Below are 24850 nucleotides of genomic sequence, written 5' to 3'. Positions count from 1 at the left end.
AAGACAGATACAGAGAGAAAACATATAATTTATACGCAGTGGAGCTGATGTGGCAGAAATATTTGTAGGTGGATATACAGGAGCTACATGTACAGTAGGTGGCCCCTGCTCATTATTCAATTGTGCTGAGTGAGACTAGGGCCCTTTCCCACACAGTTTATTGTATACACACCATAAACCTTCCCTCAAGGCTGTGCTTCTGCTGTGGGAATATGGTTATGCTGCGTACTTCACATAGCAACATATGGGGAAAGTTTGTTTTTCTCCCTCTCCACCCTTCTGCTATTCACTGCATTTTTTGCAGTTGAAATTATTGATGAATAGAAAGTGGTTATCCAAGTGCCATTGGTGTGTTTGCATAATGCCCCATCCCTTCTTGCCCACAGCCAAATTCAGCTACTTTTATTGGTTCTTATTTTGTATGCGGGAATTACGGTATTTAGAGGTTATGTGCTTCAAGCAGGACCATCAGGCAACTGCTGCATGGAGGTCAGGGGAGCATTGGAAAGCTGTTGGAAAACAATTGTGTGTCCCACAAGGCCTGTTAAATGTTTCCTAGGCTAGTCTGCTGCCTTCAACTGCAGTGAGCTAACTATACCATCTTCATTTTTGAAAGAAGAGTCAACTTTCAGTCAGCTTCTGTGCAAGGGGCGCGGGATGCTTCCTTTAATGTTTGCTGTTTTGCTGTGTTTTTATTGTGTTGGAAGCTACCCAGAATGGCTGGGGCAACCCAGTAAATTAATAATAATAATAATTTGCCTCAGACTGCAAAATGTCTTGGGCTGGCCCTACCTCCCAATAGGAGCACTAATTAACAGATGTATGGAGATGGAACTCTATGGAACTCTGCAACTTGTAGGAAAGCTACCCCCCACATGACAACTCTGAGCCAGTATGTGAACTTCTTACAACAATGTTGTGGTGTAGTCATGGTGATGCATTAGCAGCAGAGAGTGAGGGGGCTTGAAATGCTCAGGCTCTGACCATCTAGTGTACATAACTGTGGTTTCTTTCCTGCACCATCCCTTTTGCAGCTCGCTAAACTTGTTATTCCAATTTCTTCTCCCAAGAGCTCCAAATTAAACAATTTGGGTCAGGGGTGCCAGATAGAAATTTTGTACAGGGCCCAGAAAATCCTTCTCATGCAGCGGCGTAGCGTGGGTTGTCAGACCCGGGGCAAGGCAAGTAATTTGCGCCCCCTAACCCGGGGCAAGGCAAGTGATTTGCGCCCCCTAACCCGTGGATTTGCGCCCCCTAACCCTAACCCCCAGATGTTGTGCCTGGTGCGGCCGGCCCCCCCTGCACCCCCCACGCTACGCCACTGTTCTCATGTAATTATATTATTGAAAGGGAGGAGGCGGAGCATTAGCGAAGCCACACCTTTTCTCCTCTCCTAAACAATATCTCTCCATTTTGTGAATATTTGTATTTTTTGGAATTGACATAATTCGCTGCTTCATTGTGGAGCACTCATCTTTTTGGGCTTTTTAAAATAAAGGGTAGATGTATGTGGACAGCCACACAGATATCTTCTTATCTAGTTGTAGCTGTGAAATTGCACTGTTGTCCTCGTGAGTGGGACTCGAGGGAATATCGTGCAAAGGAAGAAATGCAGTTGGAGCACACTTGGACTGGCTGTGTGGAAAGCCCCTGGCACTTGCCTCCTCGGGCCTCGACTGAGTGCCCTTCAATTTCTGGTCAGGTTAGCTGAGTCAGTAACTTTCAACATGAAACCAGCAGTTAGAGTCAGATGTGAAATGACAGTCAGATAAAAGATAAAAAGTTTTAAAATCAGATTTGTGGGAAGTGCAAGGCAGGTTCTTTGCATTGACTCAGCCTCATCCATTCTCCTCTTGTGGGCCCTTTCTCCCCCCTCCCCTCCCACTTGCAGCTTTGTGGGACAGGGCTTAAATAGGATTCCCGTCAAGAGGGGCTCTGCAGGAGCGGCTGGGGGGGGGGGGTGGAAAGCGTTGGAGTCATACAAAGACAAGCTCCCTTTGGTCCTTATGGATATTGTCATGCTTTTCACTCAGACAGACACGGACGTGTCACATGACCTAGGGCTGAGAGCCATTCTAGCCCTGAGGCCTGATTGGTCAGTGGCTCCTTTTTTGAAAGCCTAGGTGTCCGTGGCAACGAGAAGCAGATCAGCCATACTTTCCTGGGCTCTGAGAGGAGTGCAGCACGGACAGAAGAAAGATCAGCAGCACACAGGACCACAGCAGCCAGCAGGACTTTCTTCAGGTACCTATTGGCTGTTTGGGGGGGGGGTGTGAATGGGTTGTTTGTTTGTTTATTTATTTATTTATTTATTTATTTATTTATTTCTAGTCAAACTTTTTGTATGGCAAATAATTGTGTGGGTGAACTTAGCAGTATTTTCAAGTGAGGTGTTATCATTCTTCCCAAAGCCTCGCTGAATGCATCCCTGCTTTTTATAAGAGCTGTTTTACAAGACTCTTGGGAGTTGCACCTGTTATAAAAAATCTGTGAAAATAAGTATTATGTTGGAGTTGTATTACACGTGCCACAACCCTGTTTCTGCTTCCAGAATTTTTCTCGCTGTTTGTCAAAAATTAAATGTGTGCATTAGCGCTTTTCATAGATGTTTAGACACCAGTTTAACTCTCAGTGGGGTCCTAGTGTCTTTCAAATGTAGCATTAGAAATCCCCAAAGGCATTTGAGTTACAGTTTAATCTGAAGCACATATACAGTACAGAATTTGGAAGTAACACCTGACCTACTACAACATGGAGTTCAGCTGAATTTTCTTCCAAGTATGCTTGCTTAGGGTTGGATGCTCAACTATATGGAAAAATAAACTTTTTTCTGTTGGCCTCTTGAAACACATCAACTCTCTCTGAATTGGTAGAAAACAGTGGCCAGAAACTCAAGCATCTTAGGGAGAAACTAGATGTGGGCAGCCACATGTATGTATTCATGCATTTGTCATATTCTCATATAAGTAGAGGGTGGAGGTCCCCCCCTTTCCCCCCCTCTTTTACACACAAGGTATGTGCAGTGATTCTCAAGTTGAGAATCCTGCATTGCAAGAGGTTGAACAAGATGACCCTCAGAGTCCCTTCCAATTCTACAATTTTATGATTCTATGTGCAAGTAAGGGGGCCATTCCATGTGTCACCTGACTGCACTTTGTTGCTTGAAACACTTTTCTCCCCCACCTTGCTCACATCTCGTAGCAAAGCTGGGCTGGAAGAAAAGTCATTTGAGCAATGGAACTGAGTGAGGTAAGGAAGGGGAGGGAGAATGGTTTTGCTGCCCCACACCAGCTCTCGGCATAACATTACAAATACATGTATTCCATGTTTTTTTATATATCTGAACAAAGAGGGCACATGAATAAATTAATGTGGCTGCCCTGTCTTTTCTCATTTAGCCCTAAGGCTACCATCCCACTTACTTCTGAGTAAGCATGCTTGGGATCTTGCTGTAATAACCTGATCTAAGCATCTCCTTGGAAACAAGTTCTTTTGCTTTTTAATAGGAGTTGCAACAGCACAACCCTATGTATATTTAATCTGAAGCAAGTCCAACTGTAAGAAGTATTCTCTGTGAGGGGCTATGTGTACAGGACTGTGGCCTTTATTTCCACATCAAGTGGCCTTTATAGTATTTCAGCCTAACATACAGTTGTAAGATAATGAATGACCATGTCCAAAGTTACGGTAATTCCCAATTGGAGGAGCAGACCTTCTATGTGGCTATGTTAAAACGATTTTCACAAGGCTTTGTAACAGCCCAGGCAGGGTTCCTTTAAAGGTGCTTTAAAATGCACCTTATTTTTATTTGTTTGTTTTATGTTAGACTACTCTCGGTAATGAAAAGAACAACTGAAATTATCACGCGGCTGATCCAGGGCTGCTAAACAAATTACAGCAGCATAAGGAAGTACGCTGCTTCTAAAATATCCCGCCTTTAATGCTAAAGAGAAACCTGTCAGCACAAAGCTGTCCTCTGTTCCCCTTCAGGCCAGCAGAGGAGCGAGTTCTGGGGGTGGGGGTGCTTGGTTAATCCAAGAACAGGAACCACTGGTTGAGGGGAGCTCACTTTAAAGAAAGGCTGGGGGCTGCTGCTGCTGTGTAGGAATCCGAGAGTTAATTTGGAGAAAGATCTTCAAGGATGTGATGTTACTGAATTTCAGGCAAGTTGTTGACAAGCCAAAACAATGCCTTTGCAAACAGGGAAAATCCAAATTAAAAGTGCAGAAGTTATTCTGGAATGTAAAGATCAATTATTGTAGTTGGCTCCACACTCCTTGCTCTGAGCAACTGGTTGCTTGAATTTGCGCCTCAGGGTGCAATCCTGTGTTACTCATTGTTACCTCAGTTTTGGGTGAAGTTAAGTTGTACACAAATAATTTGTTAGCCTGCATCTGTAGAAATTGACATTTGAGATTATTTCCAAATATGAGAGTAATGGAGTGCAGTCAGTATCTGTAGTACCAAACCTTCATTTTCAGCCAAGCGTAGCAGAAGAATAGACAAGCACCCTATGGAGAGTTATTGCTCAGCTCTCCTGTCTTAGTTTGTTGCTCATCACACTCAGAAATGTTGCCTAACTGCAACCCTTCCAATGAATGTAATCAGCATAATAGCCTAGATTGGTTCCAGAGCTCCTTTCTAGGTGGTTGGTTCACGGGCTGATGAGAGCATTTTCTGGCTTTGATGGTCAGGGATAATTAATTTACAGTGTCATATAGATCATGCTGTATTTTATTTATTTATTCTCTTTGCTGCAGAAAAATACTATAATGTACATTTCCAGATGCTGAGGACAATTCTGGGTGTTGAGTACAACCATTCTGGAAGAAGTCCATTGCTGATAGCGGGGTTGGGTGTGTTTTATATATCAGTGACTTTAATCTTTTGTATACCTACTAACTTTAATCCAAGCTTTGACATGGGACCCACTATTAAGTTTACTCCTCTTATTTTCTCTCTCAGCCCTTTTCTGTTTCACCCTTCATGCAGCCTAGCCAGCCCTTTTGCACCAGCTGCTGATGTACATGTGTCCAAAAGCCACCATCTTAGATGACATTGCACACACAAATATAATGCATGACTTTCCTCCCTTGCCAGAAATCAGTATCAAAGCCTAGGAAAAAAATAGAAATTGGTGTGAAAAACATAGATGCATAAAACTTTGGTCAGATTGCAGCCCACTTCTGGGTCCTGACTTATGACCCAACAGCTGAAGGCTACTCAGTGTGCATAGGTTTTTTTACAGGATAAAAGTGTATAGGTCCCTGCCTTGAGGAACTTACTATCTAAAATTCAATATGCAAAACAACAATGGAAATTGAGGTACATGGAGGCAGAGGTAAACAAGGAAAGAATACATACCTAATTAAGGGCAGATTCACACCATAGGTTTAAAGCACAACACATATTTAAAGCATGTGACTCCCCGCACAAGAACTGTGGGAACTGTAGTTTGCCACACACAAAGCTACAGTTCCCAGAACTCTTAACAAGCTGCAGTTACCAGGATTCCCTGACAGAAATCATGTACATTGAATGTGCATAAATGTGTGGTGTGGATCTGCTGGAAGTTACTGGCGCTTGGACTTGGTTACAGCCCTCCACACTCACCCAGTCCCCGCCGTTAATGTGCAGGCGCTTGCATGCTGGGCGCATGTTGGGGGGTGCTTGGTTCATGGCCCCCCTGCCCCCCATGCTATGCTAGTGGGTGAAGTGAGCTATTACCAGTGGAGAATCATGTGAAACAAAATAAGGTGCTACAACAACCTTTGCATACTTTTCTTTCCTTGTGATGTATGTAGTAAAATACTATTGATCAGTAATTGCACTTGATTTAATTCCGGTGGAATGAAGATCATTATCTGCAATCCTGCACTGCACTAGATTGTTTGGTTGATATAAATTACTCCTACAAGTAATTACTGCAATAAGGGCAGAGGTAGTAGTAAATTTCCTCTCACGGAGTTTAATAGTGATATATGCTATTTATTATTTATGGCAGCGTAAATCTGTAGCAAGGTTGATTAGGGTGCAGTGATTTGAAAGATAAGGGTATAGTTGCTAATGATGAACTAGTGGATTGAAGACGACCTGGTTAATTGAACATTAGCAAAAAGGATGTACTGTACTGACATTATAACAAGCAACACTGAAGATCTGATGAAAGTATATGCAATTATGTCCACATTTAGAGCAAAGCAAGCATTGTTCAACCTTTAAGCGATGATTGGCCAATGCTTATCTTTGCCTCAAACTACAAGAGCTATCGACTTAATTTCACTGCGGAATTATTTCTCAATTCCATAGATGTTTCTTCCAGTGCAATCCTGTTTGCCTTCAGCAAATAGATTTTTCAAGCTCGGAAATAGATATGAGAAGCCTGGAACTTCAGGACTGTAATCCTGTAATAGTAGTAGCAAATGAGCGCACAAAATGTAGCTACCAATTGTTTTAATTTTTCAAGGGCAGTTGGAAGGAGTACCAAGGGTCATCTAGTCCAACCCCCTGCAATGCTGGCATCTCAACCAAAGCATTAATGACAGATGGCCATCCAACCTCTGCTTAAAAACCTCCAAGGAAGGGGAATCTACAGCCTTCCAAGCAAGTCCATTCCATTGGGGAACAGCTCTTACTGTCAGAAAGTTCTTCCTGATGTTTTATCCGAAATGTAAAAGTGTTATTGAAAAATTCCTTACCTTCCACTTTTTCGTGCTTTCCCCCTACTCCTGTTTGCAGCCATTGTTCCAATAAACCTCTGGCACATTGGGTGAGGGAGAAAGGATGTCTCCATTGCTGTGACAACCAGGCCAATTCTCCTTTGCACTAACAGATTTACCCAAATATGCATCCCAGTGGGAGTAAAGTGATTCAAGAGGAACTTCAGCATTTTTATATGCATTGAAATACATTATTTTTAACAGAATGCCTATTTGGGTATTTTAATGTGATGGGTACATTCTTTATTCACTCTGATAGTTCTATACACTTTTCTCAACAGATGCAAAAAATGCCTAAATGTGTCTTTCTATTTTAATTGAGCACCCGCGAAACTACCTGTACAACAGAAGGCAACCCCCCACCAAACCAAATTAAAGTTTTGATAATATAGGATTGTTGGCCTGAAGGTTTGACACTATGCATGTTTACTCAGAAGTAAATTCAAACTGAGTGGGGATCAGCTGCTTCTTCACAACTGCATGGCATTTTGCTCCAGCTGTAATAGGAAATGCATATTTTCTTCATGCTTTCATGGTAAACATGCAGTGCCAACAGCAGAACAAGTCGTCTTCAAAACCATATGGAAACTCCACCTTTTGCATCTGAAACCTCCATTTCTACTGTGCTTCAAGTCCCAGCAGGTTCCCTTGCCTTCTGCACTGTGCTCAAGCATGCTTGAGAAGTTTTTCTGGAAAAACTTAGATTACCGTTCCCAGTGGCTTCCAGAAGAAATGAAAGTTCATGATAAATTAATTCCCAAATTCTTATTCTGAATCTAAAATCTGCTATCCTAGGAGCGGGGAGCCAAATGTAGCTTTCCCGGTCTCTCTTGATGGCCCGCAGGACTCTTCCTCAGACCACACCCCTCACTGACTTGGCTTTGCACCATCCTTGAATAGTTCTGGCTGGCTGGAGTACGTCTTAAACTCTGTTAATGTCTGTCACTTGCATGGCTGGAGGGCACAGAGGGGTGGGTGGATGTGTAGGAACTAGCCTGCTGTGTAAAGTTAAAATTTACATTTTATGTAAATATACTCACATATGCTTTTGGCCCCACCCAATGGCATATGGCCCCTGGACGATTACCCAGAGATGAATATGGCCCTTGAACACAAAAAGGTTCCACACCCCTGTGCTGTCCTTTTGTAGAAGGGAAATTATAATAAGAACTAGTCTTCTGCTTCATCTTGTGATCAGGAGGAGTTAGATGACAAAGATAGCAACCCCTCAAGCATTTATAGATTTTAATCAATGTTTCTTCTTTGCCTATTTCCTTTGCTGGAATGAGATTTCTGTGAGGCAGTGAAATCTTCATAACAGGCCAACAACTAAGCCCTCCTCTGTTGAGTATAATGGTTCCCCACCTAAAACAGCCCCTTGGATTGTGGTCGTGTTGTTGTTTAGTCGTTTGTCCGACTCTTCGTGACCCCATGGACCAGAGCACGCCAGGCACTCCTGTCTTCCACTGCCTCCCGCAGTTTGGTCAAACTCATGCTGGTAGCTTCGAGAACACTGTCCAACCATCTCATCCTCTGTCGTCCCCTTCTCCTTGTGCCCTCCATCTTTCCCAACATCAGGGTCTTTTCCAGGGAGTCTTCTCTTCTCATGAGGTGGCCAAAGTATTGGAGTCTCAGCTTCAGGATCTGTCCTTCCAGTGAGCACTCAGGGCTGATTTCCTTAAGAATGGATACGTTTGATCTTCTTGCAGTCCATGGGACTCCAGCAAGAGTCTCCTCCAGCACCATAATTCAAAAGCATCAATTCTTCAGCGATCAGCCTTCTTTCTGATTGTGGTCGTAGCCAACCTATTTCTTCTTCTTCTTTTACTTTGTTTTGCTGATTATACATGCACAAAAGCTTTTGAAGATGTGACTAAAAGGAAGCAATGGCATCTTGTGCTTGTTCCTTCCCTTTTGATTGCTCATCCAAATGCAACAGGGAGACAAACACCAGCTCTTTGTGAGAATAACATTGTCCTATGCCCTGGGGTATCTATCGTGAATGCTGTGTATTTATTACATCCTTTTTTTCATATTATGCATTCAGCAAGGCTGGAAAATAATTGTCCCAAGCCACTCTACCTGTCAGACAGATGCTTAAGTTAATGATGGATTAAGCTGCTTTTGGATGGAAAATGCTGTTAAAATGGATTCTAAGCAGCTCCATTTCCTTATCCCTGCTTTACATTTTAAAAAAGGTAGATCCATGTTTAAAGACATGAATCTTCCATGGTCATGTGTAGTTTAGATTGGAGCTGGCAGGAAGCCACTGCCAGTCCTAGCTCCTTGACCTTGCTTCTGTCTGAGTGTTACATAGTTGTGCAAGCACATATTTATTAGGTTCACACCTAGGTGTATGTAGATAATGAATGTTTCATGTATGTACTGAAAAAAATACAATGCATGTAGCATCTCTCAGAGTAGCAACAGCACATTGCTCCTTTTGGAAGTGTGTGAGAATAATTCAACCATTGCAGTTTCATCACAAGAGTTCAGGTCTGATGATCCCTCTAGAGCCTTCTTCTCTTCCATTCATGAGGAAGTACATCTTCTGTGCCAGAAACATTTTCAGGGTGCCTACACTTTCATTAAGGATGAGGGTGGTGCTGTGGTGTAAACCACCGAACCTTGGGCTTGCTGATCAGAAGGTCGGCGGTTTGAATCCCCACGACGGAGTGAGGTCCCATTGCTCTGTCGCAGCTCCTGCCATCCTAGCAGTTCAAAAGCACATCAAAGTGCAAGTAGATAGATAGGTACCGCTCCAGCAGGAAGGTAAACGGCATTTCCGTGCGCTGCACTGGTTCTCCAGAAGCGGCTTAGTCATGCTGGCCACATGACCCGGAAAAACTGTCTGCGGACAAACGTCGGCTCCCTCGGCCAGTAAAGCGAGATCAGAGCCACAACCCCAGAGTCGTTCACAATTGGACTTAACTGTCAGGAGTCCTTTACCTTTACCTTTTTACACTTTCATGGGCATAGCTAGGATTTATTTTAGGGGGGAAAGCTTTGTTTTATGGGGGCAGAACCAAGTTATTTGCAATGCAATTGGTCAGTTAGTCGAGTATTTTTATTTATTTACTTGATTTGGCTATGCCAATGGTACCAAGGTATTTGGAAGTAGCAGTAGTAGTAGTTGTAGTAGTAGTGGTGGTGGTGGTGGAGGAAGAAGAAGAAGAAGAAGAAGAAGAAGAAGAAGAAGAAGAAGAAGAAGAAGAATTGTTGAAAGGACCAGCAAATCAGTCTTTTTGCAACTTACTGAGTCTTCTTACTGAAGTACTTGGAAGCAATACCTGGTCTCTGTATCAAGGCATCACCTGGTGCTTTCTCCTTCACTTTATCTGACCTTATGAATGTTAATTACAAGTAGGCAGATTCTGCACTGGACAAAGTTTTTGTCAAAACCAGATTTTTATTCTAATTAATTCTACACCAACTCCCGTATTTGATCCAAAGCTCAGCAAGATTCTGGAATTACTGTTCCAGGACCTGTAAAGGACTGCTAAGCATCAGTGAAGATGCACGGAGACTTCTGGCAACTGGTCAATGATGACATTACCAACATTGACATGCAGTGCTCTGGTGGGCTCTGCACATGTGCAGTGAGAGTGAAGATCATCCTAGGCCATGCAAAGCCTTCCTGAATTTGTGTGGTGCACAGCTCTGCAATCTCACCTCAGTCCTGTACTTCAGGCCTCTTTGCCAACACAACATTGCCACATCAGTAAAGAAGCTTCCTTGTACACATGCAGCACTTAGCATGACATGGATGTCTTTTGATAGAACAGTACTGGATTCTAGTAAGTGCCAGTTTGTTTGTTTTGCCACTACATCATGAATAGAACTGTTGTTTCACTGCCAGATTCTATCTGGAACAGAATTCGACAGCAACTCGACTGGCATGTTTGTCATCACTTTCTCTCATCTCTAGAGCTTGTTTGTTTTGAACATTTTTTTTATAATTCTTCATAATAATATCAGATTACAGGGTGTTGTACAACATACAACACATAAGACAAAAGACAAGAAAACAGCAAATAATTCTTCACAACTTCAAAACAAACTACAACATGTGCAAGATTGGTATGTGATCAGGCACTTCAGATATTTGGGTCCCAAGCCATCTAGGTCTTTAAAAGTAAGGAGGAGGAGTTAAGGAACAGAAGACTGAAAAAATAAATTTTATCACTCTCTATTGAAGATCTTCTCTTTAATCCTGTTTCACAGCTCCTAGGACATATACTGGTGCCCCTTAGTCCTGTCCCTGACATTGCTTCTGTTTTAGCAGAAATACTGTCCTCCTAGATTTTAGAAGGTTTTATTTATTGCTTGTAGCTGAGGTTTCATCCTTAATACGGATCTACAGTTTACAGAATTAGCCACTAGAGTGAATTCTAAAACTTAAGAAGTTTTGATGAATTCTAAATTCTAAATATTTAATTAGTTAAAACATTATAACATGGTAGGTATAGTATCTCCTGTAGCTGCACATAAATCAGCCAGTTTTCTTCCAAGAATTCATAGCCACCAGTCATCAGGAATTGTTTTATTTTAAAGAAAAAAAAACAGAGTAGGCCTAGCAGCATCACCCTTGGATAATTTCTGCATATGCCACCCCCTGCCCCCCGTGCCAGGTGGCCAGGTGGGTAAGTCATAAATTAAAATTTCCCACAGTTTGGTGTCCTTATTTCAACAGCAATAAATAAAGCAACATAAGAGTGCCTCTTATTAAGCAATATGAGATGACTGTTGCTTATTGCAGAACTCAAAAGCTTCATAGACAGAGTTGCAGAGAAGATTTATGTGTCCCAGCAAACTCCCCCAATTATGAAACTGGACAGGTTTGTTTCTACCCCAGCTCTTGCCTGCTCTGTTGGTGACCCTGCTGTCCTCCTTGGCTCTGCATGCAGAAACATCTGGATTCTGTCAGTAGGCACTTCAGAGAGACCTTGCTCGGCTAGGTATATCAGTACAGCTCAAACTGAAGATGTGCAGTCTTGTGTTTAAACCAGACTAAATCAACTGTCAGTCGGACACATTTCCCAATGATGCTGATGGACATCCCTTTTTCACATTCCATCTGTGATCAATCTGATTATGGAAAAGTTATTTTTCACCCTTAATGTGGATCTCTTCTCCTTGCTGGGGAGTGCTGCGCATGATTTTTTTGTGATGCAATCTAATGTGCACAAATGGCTAATGGACTCTTACATCCATCATCTGTGACTCTTGGCTATGCTTTAACAACAGCTGGAAAGTCTCCTTCCAGAGTTCCCTTCCAAAGGGCTTGTCTATTCCGAAGAACAAAGTAATAGGCCTTACTCCCAGGTAAGCGTGCAGGGTTCCACCCTAAATTACTACAGGCCAGAAAGTGGATGTAAAAAGCTGTTGGGGTAGAAGACATCTCTCTCAAAGGACAAGAAGATAAAATGTCATTAACAGAGGGTTAGAAATCAGATATGACTGAAATAACTACTATGTATCATCTGCTTGCTTATTATTAACAATCAGTAGCCTGCTTTGCAATGTAAGAATTAACAACCCTTTGCCTTCTCAAAATGTCTTCACATTGTTCTCTGTCCGCACCCCAACAAGTGAGATAAGTATCATACTCATTTTATTGATAAGTAGACTGACCTCAGTCAAATAATGATCTCGCTTAGTTCAGTCTCCTGCATTTTTAATAAGAGATCTCCTTCCAGCATACCTGCTTCATCTCGGAATGCTTGCACTCCATCTGAAAATAAAATTGGTGCAATTTTAAAAGAAGTTGCTGGAAATTAGAATTCACTGTTACATTTAAAATTAAAAACCATACATACCGGTAGTTAATAATTGAGACCTTAGTCTTGTCTTATAATGTAAGAGGCTCAAATATCATCTAAGACATTACGTCAACTCCGCTGTTTAGGATGTTGATATCAGTTTTCTGACAATAAAACTATCATTATAGGGTTGCCATATTTTGAAGAGCGAAAAAGAGGACACATTTGCTGGTGCTTGAGGCAGGGGGGAGGGGAGGGGGTGCAGGAGCAGGTACATTCTGCAGTGTCCCTTCAAAATAAACAAAAACAAGGACCTGGTCCTTTCCTGCACCATGCAAAACTCACACAGTATGTATATGTTTTGCACTTGGTTATCTAGTACTGCGTATCCAACATATAAGGTAGCCCGCTCCTGCACCTCCGGACATTTTGGCAAATTCAAAAAATCCACTTGGACAGAAATGTTATCCCTGAAACAGAGGGCATGTCCTGGAAAAAGAGGACATATGGCAACCCTACCTTAGGGCAATACCTGGCTCAGGTCTTGGACTTATATAAGAGAGTATCTCAACAGGAGCTAGTGGTAGAACATGGCTGCTTGGTACAGGGCCACTCTGGGATATTCTGAATGGGGGGGGGGCGGTGAAGAGGGCAGTAGCATACCTCTCTGCCCATCCCCTACCCCTAAGGGATGATATAATCTAGGTTCGGTGTCTTTGAAAGGCATAGGAAGGAGTCATGCCAGAGTTTGGAGTCAGGGAGTATGGCAGAGTGTGGCAGAAAGGCAGGGATGGGGAAGATGGGTTTTAGGGGCTCATCTGGAGAGCAAAGATGGAAGTGACTTGCTCCAATTCTGTAATAAGCACTTTCTAACTCAGTGCTGCGGGACGCAGGTGGCGCTGTGGGTTAAAGCCTCAGTGCCTAGGGCTTGCCGATCGAAAGGTCGGCGGTTCGAATCCCTGCGGCGGGGTGCGCTCCCGCTGTTCGGTCCCAGCGCCTGCCAACCTAGCAGTTCGAAAGCACCTCCGGGTGCAAGTAGATAAATAGGGACCGCTTACCAGCGGGAAGGTAAACGGCGTTTCCGTGTGCGGCTCTGGCTCGCCAGAGCAGCGATGTCACGCTGGCCACGTGACCCGGAAGTGTCTCCGGACAGCGCTGGCCCCTGGCCTCTTAAGTGAGATGGGCGCACAACCCCAGAGTCTGGCAAGACTGGCCCGTACGGGCAGGGGTACCTTTACCTTTAACTCAGTGCTAGCTCACATGCAGATAAGGGAGTTGATTTGTGTATAAAACTAAATGATCCAATGGACTAAACTGCTGCCCATGCTGCCATTTACCAGAACAGAGGAAACTTGTGCCTCTGCTTTAAAGTAAATGTGAATTGGCTTTTTAGCTTTGGTGGTAATTAGCGTTGGGGTTGTACACAAAGGAGGCAATAAAGATATTGCTGAGAGGGCCAGCGATGTAATGGCAAGGAGGGAGGCCACTCCTTGGCCACAGGCCTGTCCTGGCTGCTGCCATCAATAGGAAAATGTAGTTCATTTTAAAAATAAGTTGGCAAGAATACAATTGCTTATGAGCAGGTTGCTTCTTCCCATCTTGTGCTTGAAACAAGTATGAACTGAATGACTAGAAGGTATGCTAATGCTGCTAACTATAGGTCAATCATCGTAGATTTAAAAGTAAAAAGGTCTAGATTCTATTCTTTCCCCTGTCCCAAATGTCTGGTTGACTTTAGGCAACTAATTCCCCCACCTCCCCTTCCACAGAAATAATAATAACCTTGTCCTTTCATGCAGCAATTTGAAAGAATGAATCAAACATAAACACAGGGTGTAGGCCATCATTTCAGAGGCTATTAACTAGGTCTGTAAAACATGACATCACTGTAGCATCCAAAGCACAGACTAAAGCTAAAAAGGGCAGGAGGAGAGGAACAGTACAGTTACATCTAGAGCAGGGTGTTCTGAAGCCATCTTCTCTTATTTTATTATTTTCCTTATGCTCATCAGATATTGGTGTTTTTTATCCTATTCCTGGAATTTATTTTATTTCTTTGGAACTTGGTTGTTTGCTGTTGTTTTTATGTTGCAAAAAGTACTGATGCTCAAGAATGCTCTATGTACTTCTGAATGCAGGTGCCCAATTGTTGTTAGGCAGAGGCAGCATAAAATATTGTGCCAGTTTTGAAACTACTTTATTGGCTACCAGATCTGAGTTTCTCCTTTACCCTTATAATACACCCCCCCCCCAAGCTTTATAATCAGTCAGGTACAATTTCTTTATTTCAGTATTAGATTGCCATCAACTAAGATCAGAGCTATTTTGTGGTGGCCCTGGATTTAGAGAATGCCTTCCCTGGGTAGGTAGGTAATTTTACACCCTCCTTCTGTTTTCAGAGACAGGTAGAAAACTATGTGTGTTCTTTCATGCTTTAAGGGAGCTAAGATCTTAGATTGCTGACTTTTTAAGATTCCGTTTTAGTTTCTACAACTCTTTCAATAATGTGCTTTATTATATTAAAACGTTATATGCAAACCATTTTGAAAACACTTTTGATGACAGACAGTATTTAGAAACTCGGGAACAAATTCAAAATTGTGTGGTGTTGAATGTTCCATATCATTGTGCCCAATGGAACCACCCCTTCCACCCCCCACCCCCGTTTTGTTATGGAGGATTCCACCTTCATCCAATTTTTGAAGCACAAGGGCACATAGGAAGGTGAGGAGGGAAAAGCACCATTGCATAAGCGGAAGTCTCTGTTCACTGCTTTCACTGATGGGCCTCATTAGATGAATCCTGTTGTAAATAATTACAACCTGCTTAAAAAGGTGGAGTCTGAGAATTCTGTTGCCAAGATTAAGCACATACTGCATGTTTGAAACTAACTTCGGTATTTGGTAACAAAGAATACCTTTTTGTTATGCCAGTGGTGCCATAGACCCCCCTGGGTGGGCTACACGTACCACCAGTTGGGAACCACTGTTCCTAAAAACATGGCAGGTGGCTTTCCAGCTGTTGCAACCAACTCATAGGCTTATGGGTGAGAAGGATAAAACAGACATCCACACTAGAAGAGCTAAGAGAAGTATCCTCCAGTAGTTTTCCAAGAGTTACAACAACCCAGAAAGCTAAGCCAGTATTATTATTCTTAATTGCAGATGGAGCTGGACTGAATATGAGAAAGAGGCTTGACTAAATCTACTTAATGAGCTCATAGCAAAGGTGAGATGAGCCTTCAAGATTTCCTGCTTCACTGCTGTGTACTTGCCCATTAATGCTACAGAAGCTTTAAGGATTGGAATACTACTAGCACAAGACATGGGCAGCAAACAACGTTGGATGCATGGACGTAGCCAGGGGGGCAGCTGCCCCCCTAGATCAAGTAAAACAACAGAAATACTTAACTGACCAATCACCTCAGTTCTGGCCCCCCTAACAAAAGTCCTGGTCCCCCCCCCAAACAAAAATCCTGGCTTCATCCATGGTTGGATGGTATAATACTCTCTCTTTACCTATGGGTTCCAGGGATAGAGTACTTTGGTTTTTTCCAATCTCAGGTCAGCACTCAGTAGAGACAGGAAGATTTATAAGCAGTTGTTGTTGTTGTTGTTGTTGTTGTTGTTGTTGTTGTTGTTTAGGCTTAAGAGAGGGCCAGCCCATGGGACTAAACCATGCTAGGCAAGTATGAGAGGCCTGTTCTATTAAAAGCCCCTTAAGAAGGATTCAGTATGCTGTACCACAACAGAGCATGCTTTTGTGAAGTTTTGTGGCGCAGTACAGCTTCAAAACAGGCAGCATTTCTCATGGCTCACTTCTGGCATACACACCCAGGATCTGAATTATCAAGTCTATCCTTATGCAGGACTTGGTACTAGAACTTGAGAGCAGAGAAGCATTTTGAGAATCAGGGAAGGTATCTAAGCAAGTGCCAAGACAGGCTTGTGCTGTGCTGAAGTGGCTTCTTCATGTTTGGAGAAGAGAGGTCAGTGCTAGATAAACAGTAACGCTGTTCCAGTAGCCCTAGTCCTCCCATAACACTGTCACTGGGGAGGGAAGAAAAACTCTGAACAGCTGCAGCTTTATGCTTTTGAACCTAGCTGTACAAGAGAGGGTCAGTGGGTCACTGTTGTCAGTGCCCCTGGGAAGGAGGAAGCTTCTCCTGGAGAGTCTTTAAAAAAGTTAACTAAATTAGTGTGACTGCATTGCTAACTGCTTGAAAGATCCAGATGGCTAAGGTCATCAGCTTCCTTGCTGGCAGACACACTGAAGCTGTTTGCATTCCCATACTCAGTAACATAATGAATCCTGCTATGGCCCAGGAAGGGGGGTGGCGGGAATGCATGCTGGTTGGTACCTGTGAAAAACCAACACTGGTGGGCCCTGTGTGGGGGTGGATTGTTACCAGCTCTGTTGCTTCAGCTTTGTTTTTCTTCACAAACTGGTTTTATAGCACAGGCTACAATCCTAAACACATCTAAGTGAAAACAAGCTTCACTGAAAGTGGTGACCTTATTGCATTTAACGTCTAAGGCTGCAATCCTAACCCCATTTACCAAGGAGTAGGCCTCACTGAATTAACTAGGACTGACTTTTGTGTAGACATGGTTAGAAATGTACTGTAAAGCATTCCTTTTACATTGCAATTCTATGTATGCTTCCCCTTAAAGTCTCACATGACCATCCTATACATCTATACTTAGAAGCAAGGCCTGTTGATTTCAATAGTGCTTATTCAAAGGTTTGTGGATATAGGATTGCAGCCCTAGGCCCTCTTTCAACATGGCAGTTTGCCTCCAAAGAGTAACCTTTGAAAAGGTTCCCATTCACTCAATTTGTTAAAGCATAACTTTTTTAAAGAAATCCCAGTATATAAGTAGGACAAACCAACAGAAGTCTAGGGGTCATTATGATTCCCTTGCAATACATATTTGTTTAGGCATGCATGGGATCGCTCCACAAAAGAAATGTGTGACCTGAAAATGGTATTCTATGTAACTTCATCGGCTCTTGGATCAAACCTCAGGGTTTTCTTACAGTAGAGACTACCATGAAATAGTCCTTGTGTTTTCAATGTGAGCATGTAAAACAAAAAAAGTTATCCATGCAACGCCATCCATTTTCATGGTGCTCTACAGAGCTTTAGCAATGAAAGCATCTCTGCAGTTGGGATGGTGTTAAAGAAAATACCTGTGAGATTTTTCTTACCTGGCTGCCTTTTGCTTCCCATATTTCATAAAATGGAATCATAGCATTGGAAGGGACCCCGGGGGTCATCTAGTTTGCTGCACGGTGAGTGCAAGTTGCAACGTGCATTGTAACACCCAGGGTCAACATTATCACTTCTGACAACAGGCTGCAGCAGCCATGGGACTTTTGCCAGTAGGAGAATGTCAGTGTCAACATGCTACACAGCTTTTGACAATCACCCATTGATATGAGCCTTGTCCAGAAAGAGAAACTTCCTTGTGAGAATATCTTCTGTGTGTGGTGAGCCAGGAGTCCACCATACAATGTAACTTATCTGCCCCCCCCTTCTTTCTTTTTTCTGCTGCTGCTGGGGCCTGGGTGAGGAAAAAAACTGCAGTCAGTTGCCCACAGTTTCTCAAAGCTTAAACAAATCATGCAGTAAATTCCCAAGTACAAGACATATGTTTAGGGACATTTTAAATAAATACATACATAAAACTTTCCATTTAAAACTTTGCAGTAAGATAATGTTGGCATTTAATTGTCCAGATGAATAAACTTATACATAGTGCATTACTTTTCAAGAAGAGAAAAACCCTTTAAAAACCCAGAAAGGGGAGTGAAATAGGATAAATTCCAGTTAAGATATGAATTGGCAGGAATACTAAAAGCAATTTTAAAATAGAAAATGTTCCGATGTATCCATAATAATTTGAAATCCATACTTAAAATCCTATTCTTTACCCCTTAGTCCTTCAATGAGTGGGTAAATATGAACAAAAGGACCCATTTACTGGTAACATTGTGCAACTGCAGGTGATGAGCACCTAGGGCTTGTGTGTGTGTGTGTTTACAAGTGCTGATCAAACACTTCTCTGCTAAGATCAATGAGAGCTGCAGTTTCTTCCTGTCTCTGAAAAGTGTCTGTGGTGCTCCAGTTACACTTAAGTAGCAGTAAGAAGGAGCCTACCTTTCCTTAGAAGATTTGTTTACTCAATTATCAGGCCAAAGGGATGAGAAAGAAGGGTGTGGGGCTGAGGTGGTCCGTCACCAGGGTCATGGAATAAACCAGAAGGCATAGCTAGGGAGCAACAAAGTTAAAAATTCAGAAGAAGCTTTGTGGCTGTAGATATCAGATCAAGTAACCACTTGGAGGGTTGTTTAGGCAAACTTACTTTCACAAGGCAGCAAAACTTAATTTAAACCAGGACTCAAATATGTATTGAATCCCAGGTACCAGCATTTAAATGTTTAGGTAATGCTTTGGAGGACAGGCACTTTGTGTGCAAGATAATTAAATTAACTGTACTCAATAAGCATTATAAACAAATATAATTCTTAACTACTGGGAAGTGAAGTTCATTGTACGACAGAATCAACCACCAATTTCACCACCTGGCCATCAGCCATTCACATACTTAATATATGTTTCTCCTTTGCATTTAATCTGCATGAAATTAACTCCAGAGAATCTTTGGGTTAGGCTAATCCTTGGAAGACAGAAGCAGACAGAGTTCTGTGGCAACTTTCAGTGTGGCCTTCAGTACTTCAACAAATCAGAAATGAGACCTACCCAGCTAGTTGGGTAAGTGGAGGAAGCTGCTATGGATTGGGTCTGTTCTGGACTCCTCTGCCTTAGCATTATGAATGAACCTGGACTAAACAACTGCACTTCAGAGATCCACGATCTTTAACCTGGATTTGTTCTTGGTCTACTGCTTATGGTTTGTAAAGTTAGTGGATAGTTTGAAATGAGTCTGGTTAGTTCAGGTTCAGACATAATGCTAAGCAAGCCAAGCAAGCTCTACTTCTAGTGTTCTGGACCATTGTTTGGTTGGACTGGTGGTGTGGATGTGGGCCAATAAACTGAGCTTGAACCCTGGGAAGATGGAAGAACTGTGGGTTGATGGTTCTTATGTCTGGGAGTTTGGCCAGTTGCCTGTTCTGGATTGGGTTGCACTTCCTCTGAAAGAACAGGTTTGGATTTTGGGGATGTTGCTGGATCTGTCATCGCCTCTAGTGGCTCAACTATCCTCAGTAGCTAGGAGTTCTTTTTATCAGCTATGGCTGGTACACCAACTACGGTAATTCTTGGACAAGGATAGAATGACCATAATGATTCATTCATTGGTAACCTCAATTGTTGCAATATGCTATATGTGGGGCTATCCTTGGGCCTGGTCTGCAAGTTTTAGTGGTTGTAAAATGCTGTAGCTAGACTGTTAACAGGAACAGGGTATCACCACCACAGAACTCTGGTGGCTGAAATCTTGCACTGGCTGCCCATATGCTACAAGGCTAGATTGCAGGTTCTTGTATTAGCATCTTGGGACCGGGATATGTGAGGAACTGCCTGATCCCTTATATCCCTGCTCAGTCACTGAGGTCTTTGGAGTCACTTGTTTTAGTTCCCCGTGACTTGGATGCACGACTCATATCTACAAGGAGCTTTGCATTCAGTACTGTGGGCATTCAAATTTGTGGAATGTCCAGTAGAGGCTGAACTTCTGGTGCTAACCAAATACAGTGGTACCTTGGGTTAAGTACTTAATTCATTCCGGAGGCCCGTTCTTAACCTGAAACTGTTCTTTTTTAAAAAAAAAAAAATATTTATTAACATTTTAAAGACTGCAAAAGAAAGACAAAGAATTAAACAAAACCAAACAATACAATACAAAAACAAAAACACCACACAACACCAACCCCCAAACATTAAATTAACAAAACCAAACAAACACAATTTAAAACACATCTAATAAGTTCAGTATCTTAACTTTCATTTACTTGTTTCAACGACCTCCTCACACCTCCCTTTTTGTATTCCACTTTAATTAACTGTTTCAGCAATTCCTTTCCATCTTCCTCTATTTTCTGTCCTGTAGTTTATCTTAACATATTCTAACCTTATTTTTCCCTTTAATATATAATTGTCTTAACATATTTTAACTTTATTTTCCCTTTAATATTCTAATAATCTATTTGTACTTAATTCCTTGTAACATTTCTACTAAAGCCATATAGCTCCTTTCCAACATTTTTCTAACACTCATTAATTTTACAATATTTTTATAAATAGTCTTTAAACTTTTTCCAATCTTCTTCCACCGACTCTTCTCCCTGGTCCCGGATTCTGCCAGTCATATCCGCCAATTCCCTATAGTCCATCAACCTGGTGATCTTCTGTCCGATGCTCTTAACTCTTTTCCAAGTCCCTTCTGCGAGTCTTCTTCATATTTATACATGAACTTTACTTTGTCTTCCACTGATCTTATTTTCATTTTCCTTCCTTTGAGGCTAAAGAGTAGATCTCTGGGAAACTCCCACCTAAAGATGATTTTATTCCTTCTCGACAGGGCAACCAAATCTCCGTAGTTAAATCTAAGATCCGAAAGGTATTTCAGGACATCTTTCAAAATTTCCACTATTGACTGTTGTTCTTCTAAGTTCCTCTGGTAGTTCCAACAGTCTCTTATTTTGTTGTTCTCTTTTTTCCCTCCTCTTCCAAGTCCGAGAGCCTTCCCAAGCCCTTTTTAATGGCCTGCCAACACTCTAGCTTTGCTAGCAACAGTAGAATCTGCAGTACGTAACATTGTGGCACTGGCCTAGATAGGAAGCTTTAAGCCAGTCCTAGCCGAGTACTGCAATGGGGAGGAAAATTCCACCTTCTCTGTTTTTCTGATCAAACATCTGAAGGGCTGACAAAGTGAAATTTTCCTTCTCCTCATGATGCTGGGCTGGGCAGAGAGGTTTAAACCCATTCAAGTTCAGTTCTGTAATGAGAATGAAAAAGGGCTCCGTGTTCTCTGCAGATCAATCCGAATGCATTTCTAGACTGTATTCTCTTTCAAGAAGGATGGTGTCTTCTAGGGTGCTGCATACATTACTTAAAAAATAACTATCAAAGAAAAAATTAATTAAAACAACAATCAAGGTAGTTGAGTGACATTGTATACACATTTTGCAACGTAAGCATTTAAAACAAGGAAAGACGCTCCCTAAAGCCTAATATAAGCCTGACAGTGCCCACACAGCAAATATATTTATTTTAATTAGTGCAAATGGCATATTGCATTTGTGTGACATGCAATCCCAGAAAAAGTGGCCTAACCAGTCATCTGAGAAACAAAGCACAGAATTGTTTTTCAAAAACCACCTATAAACTAGTTTCTACCACCTCCTTCATTGAATTACCAGAATGTCTGTGAAAAATCTCTCTCACAGCTTGTCATCTATTTATTTATCTGATATATTTGTATCCTGCCCTTTCATAAAGTTGCTAAGACCAATGGCTCCAAGAGATCACATTTAGCTATTAGCCAGACCCAAACATCTGCACTAAATCACATGGCTTCCCTCAAAGAATCTGGGGAATTGTAGATTAGCCAAAACTACAATTGTACAAAACTACAATTACCAGCATGGTTCCCATAATTCATTGGGGAAAGCCATGCATTTTAAATGTGCTGTATGGTGTGGATGTGACCTATCCTAATACAGTACTTTGACTTGAGGAAGTGATTCTCAGACTAGATGGTGGGACTTGGGACTGTTTCCTAGAACGTCATGAATTCTCCTGGAACTTCCCTTTGTGTACTGTATATTGATCGGTGCAGAAATGAGTGTACTGCCAGCCTACTTTCACCCAATGTACCAATAGGGGTCCATCAAATATATGATCTGTCTAGAGGATAAATGGAGCAATTCTCAACCTTTCATAGCCGTTTACCTATTTAATGGCCGTTCCTCCCAGATACTCTAAGCCTTGAAACATGTAGATCTGAACCTGTGTGTGTGTAGTAGTAGTAGTAGTAGTAGTAGTAGTAGTATGTGTATCTGAACGGCCCTGAGATCTTATGATGAAGGGTGATATATAAACAAAACAAACAAACAAATAGTAGGAACACACAACAAAGAATGGCTAGAAAAAACATCTGTCCTTTTTTTGCCTTATAGCCTTATGTGTTGTAACTGGCAGACCACACTCAGTCTTCCAAAGGATCAAGCAGAGGACAGTCGTCCACTTGCTATGACAGGGAAGCTATTTTAGTCCTTTGCCATAGAGGGAAGGATCCTGCTTTTTCTTGAAGCTTCTTCTTACTGCCTCCCTACCTGCTTCTTTCTTTAGCTTGTATGATTTAGATTTCGGAATACATGTACCTGAATTTAAGGACCAGCCCAAAATCTTTTGAGACAGGGGCTCAGCTTCTTTAAAACCCTAATCTTTAAAGGCTTTAGCAAATGACTGGAGTTTAGAAAACATCAAGTAGACACATTTCATTCCTGGCAGTTCTCTAAACAGAGATTATTTTTTCAAGCCCCCATGTTGATTGCTGCCAAGAAAGGCGACAGTTTTATGGCACCGCCTTATCGTCAGCGAAACACAGGCTTTTAATTATTTTTATGAAGCAGGTTTATCTTGCTGCATTCAACAAAAACTCCCTGTTGGCTTTTCCTTTTGATTATAATCCAAATCAATGTGCAGCAAGGATTTCCCCTTGGAAAAAAAAATCTACAACCTAGAATCATATAAACCAGAATGATTTAATCAGTCTGACATTTTGACATTCTCTTGTTCAAGTGGCTATTCCAAGCAATTTTGGTAAAACAGGCTTGCTCTTTCCCTCCATGGAAATAAACAATGTGGTCAAAAGAAGCAAAAGAGACCCTGCCCCTGAGCTGGTCACTGCCTCATACACATGCACCTATTTTTTGGAGTGTAAGCATTGTAGTTGTAAAGGTAAATGTAAAGGGACCCCTGACCGTTAGGTCCAGTTGCGGACAACTCTGGGGTTGCGGCACTCATCTCACTTTACTGGCCAAGGAAGCCGACGTACAGCTTCTGTGTCATGTGGCCAGCATGACTAAGCCGCTTCTGGCGAACCAGAGCAGTGCACGGAAACGCCGTTTACCTTCCTGCTGGAGTGGTACCTATTTATCTATTTGCACTTTGACATGCTTTCAAACTGCTAGGATGGCAGGAACAGGGACCGAGCAATGGGACCTCACTCCGTCACAAAGATTCGAACTGCCAACCTTCTGATCAGCAAGCCCTAGGCTCTGTGGTTTAACCCACAGTGCCACCCTCGTCCCTATGGTAGTTGTAGAAGCTGGCAAACAAGTAGCAGTAGTGCAAATGAAGAACAGTATTTCTGAACTGTATTAGAGCAAGATGGTAAGTCTAGGAATTCTCCATGCAAATACCAGTTCTGTTCGCAAAGCCCAAATTTAGGGATAATGAAGAAAAGGAAGTGGGGTGCATCAAGCAGACATTTACAAGTTACACTTTGATACAGGAGATCCATGATCAAGATATCCCACAGCTTTTTCTTTTTTACAGATCAAAGCAGGTCTATAGGGTGGGGGAAGTGTTGATTGAGATAAAGATTTTCTCCACATCAGGGAAATAACATTTGTACAAGATGCTTAAAACCAATAGCAAAACCACAATTTTTAATCAACCCTCCCAAAAGCTGCTCTGTCTCCCATGGGAGAAAACATGCAAACACCATTCAAGTACCTGCATGTTTTTCTCCCCATATAGGACAAATAACAGCTTTGGGAGGGGAATTTGGTTTAGGAAAACAGCATGGGGTTAAATATTATCACCTAATCCAATTCTCCTCATTCCCTTTAGTTTAAAAAATAAAAAAGCAGGGAATTCTGATATTCTTCACCACACCTGGTTTGGTTCAAAGACTTCTGCTCTGAAAACGGACTTTTCTCTAGTGGTAGGGAATCCTATAATTGCTTATGACACCTAATTGCTTATGACATCCAAATAATACTCGCATAAGTAACTGATTGATTCTTTGAATAGGCCACTCAGATGGAGCCACTGAGTCACTTCCTTGTTTTGCTACTAGCTTAGATAGAAACTGGATCAAACTCAGGAAGTGTACTTTTGACTCAGGTGAAAATAAAGGTGTCAGCTGCTGACTGCCAGCAGCTCAGGTGGTATATCAGGTTGTTTTCTTGCAGATGCTGGTAGGATTACAGCAAAGCACTCTCCATGTGTCAGCTCACATCAACTCCAATTACAGTGTCATTCTGTTGCCAATGGAATGCTTAGCCTTAGTTGTGTGTGCAACTTAACATTTATCATTGTTTTAGAGGTGCTTTGTTTAAAGGGAACTGAGGGTTGTAATCTATTTTTATGGACACAGGAGACTCTATGCC

At 42.0% G+C, this 24850-nt stretch overlaps 2 protein-coding genes across 14 annotated transcripts in view; one reads left to right on the top strand and one right to left on the bottom strand.

The window, feature by feature from the left end:
* The window catches only part of LMNTD2 (lamin tail domain containing 2), a 62934-nt gene extending 50500 nt beyond the window's left edge, over nt 1–12434 (bottom strand). The window contains exon 1 of the mRNA XM_079970918.1: nt 12354–12434. The gene's annotated coding sequence lies outside the window, so the exon portion shown is untranslated. The remainder of the gene's footprint in view (nt 1–12353) is intronic.
* The window catches only part of RASSF7 (Ras association domain family member 7), a 93217-nt gene that overhangs the window by 11638 nt on the left and 56729 nt on the right, over nt 1–24850 (top strand). For 4 of the 13 annotated variants that reach the window (XM_079971009.1, XM_079971004.1, XM_079971008.1 and 1 more), the window contains exons 2-4: nt 2124–2244; nt 15646–15709; nt 16350–16469. The exons of 1 other annotated variant lie outside the window; for it this stretch is intronic. The gene's annotated coding sequence lies outside the window, so the exon portion shown is untranslated. Of the gene's footprint in view, nt 1–2118; nt 2245–15645; nt 15710–15732; nt 15870–16349; nt 16470–24850 lie in introns of those variants that run through there. 8 more of the 13 variants (XM_079971011.1, XM_079971012.1, XM_079971017.1 and 5 more) reach the window with 6 other exon arrangements.

This window comes from Podarcis cretensis (assembly GCF_951804945.1).
Source record: "Podarcis cretensis genome assembly, chromosome: 1".
NCBI lineage: Eukaryota > Metazoa > Chordata > Lepidosauria > Squamata > Lacertidae > Podarcis > Podarcis cretensis.
The sequence above is the reverse complement of the archived record's forward strand: the minus strand, read 5'-3'. Positions and strand labels throughout refer to the sequence as shown.